The sequence below is a fragment of the Neodiprion lecontei genome, chromosome 3 (genome assembly GCF_021901455.1).
Source record: "Neodiprion lecontei isolate iyNeoLeco1 chromosome 3, iyNeoLeco1.1, whole genome shotgun sequence".
NCBI lineage: Eukaryota > Metazoa > Arthropoda > Insecta > Hymenoptera > Diprionidae > Neodiprion > Neodiprion lecontei.
In genome coordinates, this window is record NC_060262.1 from 2,353,164 (window position 1) to 2,366,132 (window position 12,969).

General features: G+C 36.1%; 1 protein-coding gene across 4 annotated transcripts in view; it reads left to right on the forward strand.

Moving 5' to 3' along the window:
* The window catches only part of LOC107227612 (complexin), a 240,926-nt gene that overhangs the window by 193,456 nt on the left and 34,501 nt on the right, over positions 1 to 12,969 (forward strand). The window contains exon 1 of one of the 4 annotated variants that reach the window (XM_046735665.1): positions 3,197 to 3,220. The exons of the other annotated variants lie outside the window; for them this stretch is intronic. The gene's annotated coding sequence lies outside the window, so the exon portion shown is untranslated. Of the gene's footprint in view, positions 1 to 3,196; positions 3,221 to 12,969 lie in introns of those variants that run through there. 4 annotated transcript variants of the gene reach the window in all.

Consider the following 12,969-nt stretch of genomic DNA (forward strand, 5'->3'; position numbering starts at 1 on the left):
GCTGCCGAATCCAAAAATGACTTCGAAATCGATGCTGAATCGAGTTGAGTACTTTTTTTTTTTTTTTTTTTTTTACTCTCATCGTTTTCATCGCCATCTTCAAGTTCAGCGCTCAACTTATTGTAACGAACAAGTTGAGATTTCGTTACGACGTTCCTCTTGAATACGACTTGATCGTTATCAAAGCATCCTTTGTTCTCAAAAATCGAGTCAGAGTCAGTTTAAGATGCTTTGCTTTACCACTCGCCGCGTTTTTTGCTTAATCGATCCACTGTAATTTTATTTACCACCAGCAACTCTCTGTTTGGAATTTGATGATTTTACTTGGAGAAGAGTGAAAATAAGTGACACACAGGCAAATGAAATGGTAAATTTTTGTTTTTCATTCTAGATTTCGACGATATTCGTAACTCCCTTGAATTCTCATACTCACGAATCATCGAATCCCAAAGGAACAATCTGCTGGAAAACTTTCCTCCGAAATACGAGGGCTCAGCGAACTCTTTCTGTCTTCGTTTGATCTCTTCGCCTCTCTTCAATTTTCAACGGAAATCAATGTACCTCTGAAATTCGATTAACCCAAATTAATTTGAACAAATATTTACACTTCACCCACGCGATATACTCGAAGAGTCGAGGAAAAGGGACGTCGTTCTTCCCTTTTCGAGGGTAAAGAAAAGCCCTCTTCACCTCGAATCAAACTCGATTGTTATATAAATTATCAATTTCGATCAAAGAGACCCCTTTCATGCATTATTTAGATACAGACTCGAGTGTTTGCTCCCAAGAAATAAATACACGTACAAACGATCGATCTCTGTGTATATTTCGACAGCAAATATAGACGCACGATTTTTTTTTTTTTTTCATTTTCTAATTCTTTTGCTTTCACGTTTTCTACACCGACAGGTCAGGATTTAATAGCAACGTTGACAAATTAACAGAACAAATTGATGAAACCTGTATAATTTATTTACCGTTTCAAAATTTAAACTATATATTTATCTTTTCCCGAAGCTTCGTGTCGTTAGAATTAAGTTATACCGATATTTGTATGTGTATGTATTTATATTTTCTTTTTTTTTTGTTTTATCACAAAACTGACGCAAAATTGATGCAATTTTTTTTTTTTTCTTTCAAGAATTTTCCGAGCTTAAAAACTTATTTACGCAACACAGAATATCAGTATTTTTTTGTTTCGAGTTAACAATGAAATAAAATCGAAGACACAATGAACAAGAAACAATTTTAAACGAAGAATATTATAGATGTGTAGATTTTGATTTACTCTCGATTAATTACTTACCGTTAATTTCGTTATTGTATTCTAGTCTCTTTTACTTTTACTTATACTCTTATATACTTTTTCTCAAGTTTTACTTGTTCGCGTTACTCCTTCACCTTTTTTTCTCTTACCACATCAATTTATGCTAACAAACCACAAGCTGTGAGAAGAAGTAAAAAAAAAAGGAGAGGTACGAGAAAGAGGGGATTATTGCTTTCGGGAATGAATTTCGTTCTTACTTCGTCGTTTTTTTTTTTTTTTTTCATCATTATTTTTCACCGTAAATTTAAACGCAGCTGCTGTCGCGTTCCGATCGCAGATGAGCTGAAGGATCGATTTATATGTATATATATATATATGTATGTACGCTGTAATACCTCTGTACCCTAAATTCCCATGCGAAAAGGAGATTTCCCGAGATTGCGGAACTCGCGATAAATCATCCGTCGATATTGAAGACGCCGTGTGGTAAAAAGAGAAAAAAAAAAACAAAAAAAAAATGGGGAGAGGAGAAGGGGGAAAAAAATAATAAAACCACGTCGAAGAAGGAGAGTGAAAATCCGAATGAAAATTCTGCGAAAAAAGAAATGAAGTAAAACATATCATTGGATGATATATTGTATATTCTATAATGTAGGCATCTGTTCCGTGATTCGTAGAAATAAAATTTATACGTCAAAAAATCACACCCGATTTTCGTCCATTCTACTTATACGTAAATAACAAATTTTGTAAGTAAATTGTATGATTCTGCGAGGGAACAAAAAAAAAAAAAAATGTACAACAATAATATATTGATACATCGCAAAAATGAAAATTCTGCAGTCACACATTTACGAGAGAATTGAAAGAGGGATCGGTTTTTTTACTCGCAAGGTTTTTGCAATAATTTTCTCGTGCAAAAACGGAAAAAAAAAAAAAAATGACACCGATTTGAGAAACGTGATTGAAATTATTAAATTTACCTTGATGTGTCGATAAATATGTTATGAAAATATAACAATTTTTCGTTTTAATTTTTTTTTTTTTTTTTCCACAAAGATGTAAAAAAATTAAGCTTCAACGTTGATCGATCTGAAAAATAGGTATCGCAAGCTAATCCGATTTCCCGTCGAGAACGTCGCGAGAAGTTGCGCGTCCGTTTATTTAATTTATTTTATTTTTATTTTTTTTCTCATTTTCGCGTTCCACTTTTTTTCAGACACGCTGCCACCGAATTCTTGGATTTGCATCTTCAATGCAGCAGCTGCGGAGTTTTAACGGAAAGCCCCGTTTCGGATTTATATATATATATATATGTATACGGTGGTAACGGATAATCTGCAATCTGCGATCCAATCAATGGCTCAGCTGCGCCTCCCCCTCTTCCTCCCCCCCCCCCTCTTCCCCCTCTTCCTCTGAATTGGAAACTGAGTTAACCGGAGCCAGGCGGACATTTGCACGGATATACCGATTTCATCTCGTACCCCGCGATCGATTTACATGACGATAAATCCTTGCCGAAGATTCGAATGTTCCGGAAACGACAGAAGTAAAAAAAAAAAAAATAAAAAAAATAAATAAAAAAATAACGAGTTCGCTGAGAAAATTTTCCGAAGCGATTTCGAATTTGAAAATCGCTAGGGAGAAATGAATTTTTATTACAAAATTTTGTCAGACGTTTTAGACTCGAAACGAAAAAGAATGACTCGATTTTTTTTTTTTTTTTGTCTTTGATTTTATAACGATACCGAATTAAAACTCACACACGTGTACGTAAAATGTCTGATACAACGAATACGATAAAATTTGTTAATTAAATTTTTCTCTTCTTCTCTGTGTTTCAGGTAAGCGAGTCACTCACTCTCTCTCTCTCTCTGGTGAATACCGGTTGAACAACGATTGGGTTTTTTAATGGGAGTCCCTAGTTTTGACATTAGGTCGATATCAGTTCAGGTATGTAGACCAAGAAGAAATTAATCGCAAAGATTGAAAATTCGCTTCTCGTTATTTCATCCATACGTATTATTATTTCAATTCGTGGTGAAAGAAAAACAAACGAGACTAACAAAGGAACAAAAGGCAGACAGTGTTGAAAAGTTGTTCAACAAATATTAATTCGCAATAAAATTACACCGAACCGCCCACGTGGCTTTCAAAATCTCGACAAACTTTGTTTGGAATATTGCAATTTTCGCAATTTTCCTTAGTCGAGTTGGTGGTAATAAATAATTAAAAAATACCTCGCCTCCCGCTTTTGCAATGAAACGCAAATTTTACTCCCCCGAGGAATTTTATGTAAGCGTGTATATATGTATAACATATATAATTCCTCGCCAAAGAATTTCCAAGCTCCCTTTTTCTCCATCCCTGCATCCCAGAATAGCGCCTCCGATAATTGCGAGAAAATCCAGAAAAGCTGCTTTTTACTTTCACACGGTGCGAGTAAAATCCCGTTTATCATACGCGTTGTCGACCTCGTTAACAAACAATCTACAACGAGAGAAATTTTTAGTTCCAGTTACCGCTCGGTCCTTAACTATTTACATTTTTTACCACGATCGAAAAATATACTTCTAGGTACAAAATGAAAATCAGTTTTCCAGCCGTTACCGGAAAGTCGATTATCCGTTACGATTCTTTCTCATTACTATCGCTGTTGCTATATTTTCTTGCAACTGTTGCGAAAATTTAACGCTCGTGCAAGAATAAATTGACGTTAAAGCCTTGTTTAACTAAAAAAAAGTAGAGTAAACCTCGGAAACTGATTTTGCGTTGCAACAACCAAAAAAGTATCGACGATAGCGCAAAATGTTTACGCGTAGCTCTTTTTTCCTAATTCCAACGATATTCAAACAGTTTTTTTTTTAACGATACCTGTTTTACTCAAATTTTCTAGTTACCGTAACAAATGGAATTTTTCTCGGAGTAGGAAAAAAAAAAAATTAAAAACAAAAAACAACTTTAAAACGAGAAAAAAAAAAGAAACGCGTCGCAATCGTTTTAAAAAATTTCCAAACAAACGGTGAATTTTTATGCAAAAGTTGTAACGTTGAAACGTGGATTGATTTTCAATTTTCATTTTGCTTTTTTCTACTCCAAATTCTAATGAAATCGTGTTCTCCGGTTGAAAGCAAAAAGATTTTCTTCCTTTTTATTTTTTCTTTTTTTCTTTTTTTCATCTTCCGACTTCCGTCACCGTTTTCGGAACTTTTCAGTGCGACGCCGCCGCCGCCGCCGCCGGGTCGAAGAAAAGTTTCGAGGAGCATTGAAAATCTGGCCTGCAGGCGGGGCTGGAAATTAACTCTTCTCTCGAAGATAATTCTCACGGGCTACTGCTGCGCGTATAATACCAGTAATTTCTCATCATCGTTTCAAAAACTTTCCCTTAATTTGATCCAACGAACCGCTTACGAACCGAATTTAGTCTTCAACTTCCGCTATGCTACATTGTGATATAGCATAGTGTGTATACATGTATATATATGTACGTAGATATGTATACGTAATACATAACCATGCCCGGAAGATAATTAATACAAATCTCGAAAGATAATAATTACACTTTGCCGCCTCTTCTCGACCGATACCAATTTAATTTGGGTGGAAAACCAACCGAACTCCAAGAAATTTACACGAAAGACTCGGTGTAACCCTGAATTTCTATATCTCAATCGCAATCTTAATCTCAATCTCTTCGGTGATTTCAATTAGTTGTAATTATGATTCGAAATTGTCAGAGTTGATAATTAGCAAATTTACGCTGGCTCGAATTCTCCACCAATTCTCATTTCGGTTGTTAATTGTAAGTATAAAAATCAAGCAATCGAAACAAATGAAAGAACAATAAAATTATGTAAAATTCGTTTATTTTTTCACTCAAAATCGGCTGTTTTTTATTATTTTGCTTAATATCACTTATATACGTATGTAATATTGCGCATAAGTACAAGTGTACGAAATTTTACACGGTTGTGGTTTTACTTTCGATTTTGTTCGTTTCCCTTCTTCTTCTTCTTCTTCTTCTTCTTCTTCTTCTTTTTTATTATCATTCGTTTTTACATCACCCCCTCCCCCCTCCGGCAGGTTTTACGCGTCAATTTATTGCTGTAAAAAGTTTACGAGGCAGGAAAACGCGTCGTCGTGTCTACGAAACTTTTCGGGGCGAGGGTGCAAAGCTTTTCGGCGAGTGAATCGCGGCCCTGAACATTTGAAAAGCTTCAATGAATCATCGCCGCTGTCATTCATTATTCACCGACAATTAGAAGTGGAAGCCAGTTGATACGGTCAAACTTCGTCGTTAATACTTTACGAGTCGTGTATAACGTATATTATATACAGTGGTGCCTTAATTATAATTTATTCATCGTTGCTGAACGTTTTTTTTTTTTGTTCTTTCTCTTTCATTTTATCGGCGTCGATTTTTATCCACGTTAATCGTTCTCGCCGGTGAGAATTAAATTTTTTTCACGCCCGTAAAAAACTGGTCAACTTTTCACCGACGTTATCACGATGCTTTGAGGAAATTTCATATCGTGAAATGCGATATTTTTATTTTTATTTTTTTTTTTTCTCGTCCGCAGGTGACCGATATTCGTACAAGGAAGAAGGAATGAAATTACATTTTTCAAAAGATTCGCGCAGACGAAATTCAGGATAGTTGAAAATAAAATAGCTGTACGTGATACGGTGAAAATTGAGAATTCTTATAGTCGTAAAATCCGTGTCTAAAAATCTTGGGAGTAATTTGAAAAAGAAATTCGAAATTGTGACGAGGAAGAATATACTCGTATATGAAACCAGTGAAATCGGAGTGTTTAAGAAAACTGTGGTTAAAAAAACTGATGTACAAATAATTCAAAAACGTTTGAAGTACAGAGAGAAAAATGACTGTGAAATTTTGTACTACTGCGGAATTTCCGGTTTATTTCTCTTCTTTCTCTCTCACTCTCTCTCTCTCTCTCTCCCATATCTGCAGCAATTCATGAATGATACAATGGGATATTCCCCATAGTCTGCGAACAATGGGGTGCAGCAGAAGACAGTGTATGTATATATATATGTATGTATATATATATATATATACATGGTGGTACATGGTGGAGAAATGAAAGCTGCAGTACGCAGACAAGGCAGATTGGCGCTAAAACACTCTTTAAAAGTATACGTATAGTTGGGTACGTAACCTAACTACAATATAAAGTGGAAAGTCTGTAAACCTGACGAATAAACTGGACTAGAAATGGACCGTGTATTTTTTTTTTTTTTTTCTTATCATCTTTCAACGTCATTCGTCGTCGTTATTTCCCTTCACTTCTCGTTCTAATTTTATATTACGAACGTTTTATTTTCACGGTTTGTCCGCTTTCGCTGTTTCTCTCATGGTTTTCGAGTTTTTAGTTTCTTTTCTCTTCTTCCAATCCCCCCCCCCCCCCCCCCCCGCCGTGGCTCGTTTATCCAAACTGCGACAGATTTCGATGGTTAGATTAATTGTTCGTAGTTGTTTCTTGTAACATGAAAAACAATAAATTTTATTCTTGTATTTCAATACCTTTTACCTGTATTCTTCGGGTGATGAAATTTTTCACTTATCTAAAAAGATCGGTTATCGACACGCCATTTTTCTTTTATCTGTGTTCTTTTTTTTCTCTCTCTCACACAATGCATCACAGTCGAAATGAAGTATTTTTAAATGAAAATTGTTTACTTCTCTACGTACATGTTCCACATTATTGAAATGATTTCCTGCTACGTTTCTTCTTCTTTTTTGAAATTGTTTGCTAGAATTTTAGCCACGAATCGTCGTTCAACGATTCCAATGACTCATGATTTTTCCAACCGCATGATGCTTGTTTGAAAATTCTTCGTTCTCCCGTTTCTTTTACTTTTTTTCAATTTTCACTCACTTAGTCATTTTTTTTTTTTTTATTTCTTCTTTTTCTTCTGCTCATCATGCCGCCTACAATGTGATTTCTTTTGTTCAGATCCGGACTAAAAATTTGCTATGTACATGGAAAAAAAAAGAAGAAATAATAATAACAATATTGATAAGAAGCTTCTCGCGTCTCGTCGATACAAATCTTATTGTATCCATTTATCCGACTTCATCCAATCCCCTCTTTTTTTTTTTTTTCTTCTTCTTCTTTTCTTCTTTCCGCATTCCTTCGAAGTCGCAGTTTCACATCCCGGTGTTATGTTTTCACGAGCTTTTTTCCCACATCACGTACACCTGTAGTAACATGTATACACGTATACACGTATCCTCTGATCGGACAGTCGAGCTTTTAAACTCGTATCAAGATACCGTAGACGTAAGAGATGCCTTGTCAATTTCGTTTAAAATCGCAAAGCGAAATGCCGAAAAAGAGAGACACGGTCTCGATACGAAGGTGACGGCGAAGACGGTTTACCCAACCGTACACAGAGACGCTTTTCGTAGCCTTCGTGAAACTCTCGTCCTTTTCCACTACGGATATGTTTGCGCGTGTGCAAAATACACACACGGAGGCGGTGCGAAGAATGCGACTAGCGAATTCCACCTTTATACACCAAGGCTCCCAGCATCCCTTTTACCTCTTTCCTCTTTAACCCGCGGGGAATTTGCGGCGGCGAAAATACTCTCGTGAAATTTTTCTTTTCTTTTTTTTTATTTTTATTTTCTTTTTCTCTTAACCTCAGCGTATCTTTTTCAGAGCTCAAAGTTATGTGTATAAAAGTGGTATATATATACATATATATATATATATATATACGCGTATCGTATTACAGACTTCACACTAGGCGAGTTTGTTTGTTAAATCATTGAGAACTTGTAAATTGATTAAAACGAGTACCTAGTATACGGTAATGAATTTTATATCGTTACAATTATATTAAAACCAGAGCAAAAGTTTTTCGAATTCAAATTAACCTTCGTTTCTTCGAATTAAACCGGTAATAATATTGTTCCTAATCCCTGTTGGTAATAAATAATCGATTTTGTTTCAACAATTTATCTTGTGAGACATAATTCATATCCGCAGATATTTAGTTCAGACGGGTCCTCCCATGTTTTGCAAAAAAAAAAAAGAAAAAAGAAGAAAGAACAACGCATTAAGTCGCCAAAAATATCGGCAAAAAATATTTCATTCCGTTTCTCGTCGACGCGAAGAATTTTTGTATTAACGATCTTTTTTTCCACGACTGACTTGTGTTGAGATGTAAATTAGTTGGAAAATAGGGCAACTTTTTAACAATCGGTGAATAAGAAAAATCTGATATAATTCAGGGAATTGCTTTTTACACCCCCAAAATATATTACATCAAAGTTCAAACAAAATCTCGGACATTACGAGGGTTGGTGGCAGGCTTACTTGGCACGGAATGTCCTATATGTAGGTACGACATGCTTACACGTACTGTTATTACACGATCGATCTCGGAGCAAATATGTGTTTCCGGTTTTCGCGCATGCGCGCTTCACGACGTAGACCAAAAATTGCCGATCCAAATTTCGAGCATCGTTCGTCAGTTGTTGTCAGAACGAACTCCGAGATGGACGAAAGTTTGTTCGATTCGTGTTGCGCGTTTCGTGTCACGTGACGTGAATTGTTGTTGTTGTCGTTTGTACGTTAAGTGACACTATCTTTGAACGAGTTTCTGGATAATCACTATTTGCTGTTGAGAGATGAGGTAATCAGGAAAATTGCTGTTTTGTTATTGTTACTATTTCGCATTTCTCTTCTATATATTTTATCTCACCGAATTTTTTCCCCTTTTTTCTATTCTTCTTTGCTCTTTGAATCTATTTTATTTTCTCATTGTTTGTACACAGTTTCACGTATGACAATTACAATTAAATTCACATTGCAATTGTTATTTTACGGAATTTAAAAGCTGTGAGGAATTTACCACTCGAACGTGTAATTATCAGACGATTTGTGTGTTTCTTTGTTCTTCTCTCTATTTCTTGTTTTAAATCTTAAATTTGATTTCTGTCATTAACCAGCTCATTTTTCTCGGTTATCACCTGATCGTTCATACTAACGACTCATTTCGTTGTTATCACACGATCGTGCAAGTTCAAATTTTAGTGAAAATCTACACGTTCCGGTTAATTAAACGAGAAAAATTTGAAATCCAATCCGATTAGGATGTAGATTAAAAAAAAAAAGAACCCTCTCAAGTATCGAAAGAAGAATACGTCGATTAAAAATCCTCGAGTCTGGTATTCAACAACAAAATCTCGTTTGAAAATCATACCGTTTAATTAGCTCGCGTCAAATTTTACCAAAAAAATCATTTCACAATAGATTATTCAACAACAAAAAAAAAAAAAAAAAAAAAAAACAGCAAATTTCTACAAACCGTATTCGTTATAAATTTCAAACAGGTGTTTCACTTTCCGCAAAAGTAAGGAACGAAACAATATACGTATATGGGTGAAAATAAAAAAAAGAATTACAGGCGAATTGAACGATATGGTAATTTGGCGAGAGAGTGTTTGAATCGGGGTAATACGCAGAGTTTGAAATATGATATTTGCGGAAGAGGGTGTGAAAACCTCGGAGAGAGATTTTTATCTCGGCCCTTCGAACCTCCCTCTCTTCTCCTCTTCTCTAGGACTTGGCTGCGGTTCCCCGTGACAAATTCGTGAAAATTCAAATCCCTTCTCCCCTCCCCCCCCCCCCCCTCCCCTTTTCTCCCTAATCCGCAAACAATGTAGTTCCAAGTTGATATCACTTAGCATAGCCAGCCCGAGAGCCGTTTCTGAATCTCACCGAGTTTCCTGGAAAGTCCTTCTCCGCTGCCTGGTCGAGAGTCGGACGGGGGTTTCAGGGGTGCAAAAAGGCACTTAGGGAAATTACCGGATCATCTCCGCAAACGGAATCCTCCTCTTTCTCTCACACAGCTATATTATCTCGAGAACCTGACAAGTTTATACGTCGTCGTTCGGAATTGTGTTCAGGTCCTGCCGAATTCGCACTGGCAATGGGATTGAGAAAAGTATCCGTCACTCTTGTTGTTGACGCGCAACGTTGCCGGGAAATTTTTTAAAAATTTTATTTCCATTTGAAAAGAACTATGATAGTTGGTGACGTTTGCCGTAACTTGAAATATCAGTTTTTGAGTTGGGGTAGAAATATGGAAGGGTTAAATAATAAAACAGTCGTAATGTGGAATTTTTAAAGAAGCGGAAATTTGATTTGTAGAATTCAAATATTTCATTTCTATATTTTTTGTTTTTTTTTTTTTAATTTAATTTTGTTTTCTCTTCTCATCTAATCCTTCCTGCGTGACGTAAAACTGTGCAACTCTTGCCCTACTTTTTTCCACCCCTCTTTCCTTCATTTTCTTGTTTTTATTCTTCATTCATTTTTTATTTATTTTTTTTTTTTTTTTTTTCTTCGTAATATAATCACTCCAAGATGAAATCGCTGCGGCTTAGGGTCTTTGATACGACAAATCGCAAACGACGATCTTGTACTTATTATTTTAACCTGCCTGCCTGTAACACACCCTCAGTCCCTATCAAATATAAATACAAGTTGTGCCGACGTGGAGGGAAATTATATATTCACGTATGCAAATGGGACAGGTTGCGATATTTTTCTGTTTGCCAAGAAACGTCAAGCATATTGCTAGATCAATCCTCCGATGATAAGTAGGATTTATTTATTAAAGACATGTTTTTTTTTTTCTTTTATTCACCACTCTTTCTTCCTTAGCTTTTAACAAATCAAATTTTATTGTATGAAGCGGAGAAAAAAATTACTGAAACGCATACGGACGACAAATAGCGCGTAAAAAAAATAAAAATAAAAATAAGTATACGGGTCAACTATATCGGTATACATTGCAAGGAACAAATTCTGGAGCGCAAGTAATTGGAAAGAAGAAAAATCAAAATACACGTACGCATATATATATGTTTCCGTGACATATTTTCTGCGGCTGAGATTTTCGCTATTACAAGAAAGTGCAAAGCCGGCCAGCCTATCCTGGACAAAGGAATACCTACTCTGAACCCGGCCTGAAAACATTCGAGTTGAGCTTAGAGAGAGAGAGAGATAGAGAGAGAGAGGGAGGGAGGGGAAAAATGTTTCCCTTAACGAATAAAGAGAAGAAGAAAAAGGTAGACAATAAAGACTGAGACGAAGACGAGGAGGGGGTGAAAAAAAGAGGAAACATTTTCCACCCGCAAAACGTTCACGGAATTTAAATGATTCACAAAACCGCCACCACCGTGTCACCCTCCACCCCCTACTCCTCCCCCTCTTTCTCCTTGTCCTTCTCCTCCTACTTCTTCTTTTCCCGCGTATGTAGGCCAAGCACTTCTGCAACGTGGCATGGGGGACACCTTCGCCCCTTGTCTACCCTCAGCAAAGATCATTACGGCGGGTTCCAACGCGGAAAGTTTTAAAGAGAGAACCTCGCTGCTTGCGAAAATATTCAGGAAAGAGGAGGAAAGAATATTTTGTACTTTAAATTCGATTAATTAATTAATTAGTTAATTAATTTACCAGTCGATTAGTTGGTTAGTTAAGTAGCTATACAAACCTTGTGCTGGATACATATTCTCATACCGATACCTACCGACACTTACAATTGAGTCAATACGTAAACCTTTTTCAAGAATTTAAACATTCTAGAAAAAGGTTTGCGTCTTGGCTAAATGTCGGTAAATGTCGGTATGGAAATCTGTATCCAAAAATGACTTTGTACAGTTGCTTGGTTATTCACTTCTTTCTTGTTTCGAAAAGCTTTAGTTTTCAAGACTGTTGCGGATCAGTAGGTATATCTATACTCATTTTAGAGACCAGTTTTAGCTACTTGGATTGCACCTGGCACTCAGCTACGTTTGTCAGAAAGTTTCTAACGGCGCTAACGACAAAAGCCACCGCTCATAACCGATCCTGCATCTTACCCTCGGCTCTGTCTTTTATGTATATAATACACACGCACACGTACACACACGACACGCACTCTTCGCTTACTTCCAAACTTTTATACGGAATTTAAACTTTAATTCCGTCAGAAGCTCACCCCGGCGATTTTCTCATTTTTGATCTTGTAATTTTTCTTCTTTTTGTTTTTTAATACCTTCTTACTACTTTTTTTCACTCAACTAACTCAGGCATTCAGTCGAGATAAAATACAAAAAGCAAATGAAATTATGTGGATCAGGGTTTGAGCAGTGTAAATAAAGTGACTCTTGACTAAATTTTCATAAGATCAGTAGCTTAATAACGATGGAAATGAATTGTACAACTGTAATCGACGAAATTTGATAGAGATGTAATTTTTATATCAAGCCGAGATTCTTACAATCAAATAAACAACTTCATTGACTTTGAGTTTCAACTTTTGGAACTTTGTTTCGTTCTTTGTTTATCCCTGATAAACAAAATACGCAGAAACTCGTACAAAATTTGTTCAGCCCGTAAACCGAAGTCTGTCATTGGTCTGTTTTAATGTCGAAAGGAAAAATGAATAAATAAGCCTAGAAATCTGAGGATTTTAGCGTTGCAGTAGAAATGGTCAGTATACGGTCAGACAGACCGCGCGGTGAAATATTCGCTAATATTCTACGTTAACGGAAAGCGTTTGACGAAACTTCCGCTTTCTTTTGTCCCATCTTTTAAATTTCTGTAAAGCGTTCAGTCATCTCCTCGTTTCTCCACTTTATTCCCTTTTTTAACGCCTTAATTTATCCTCCTTATCTC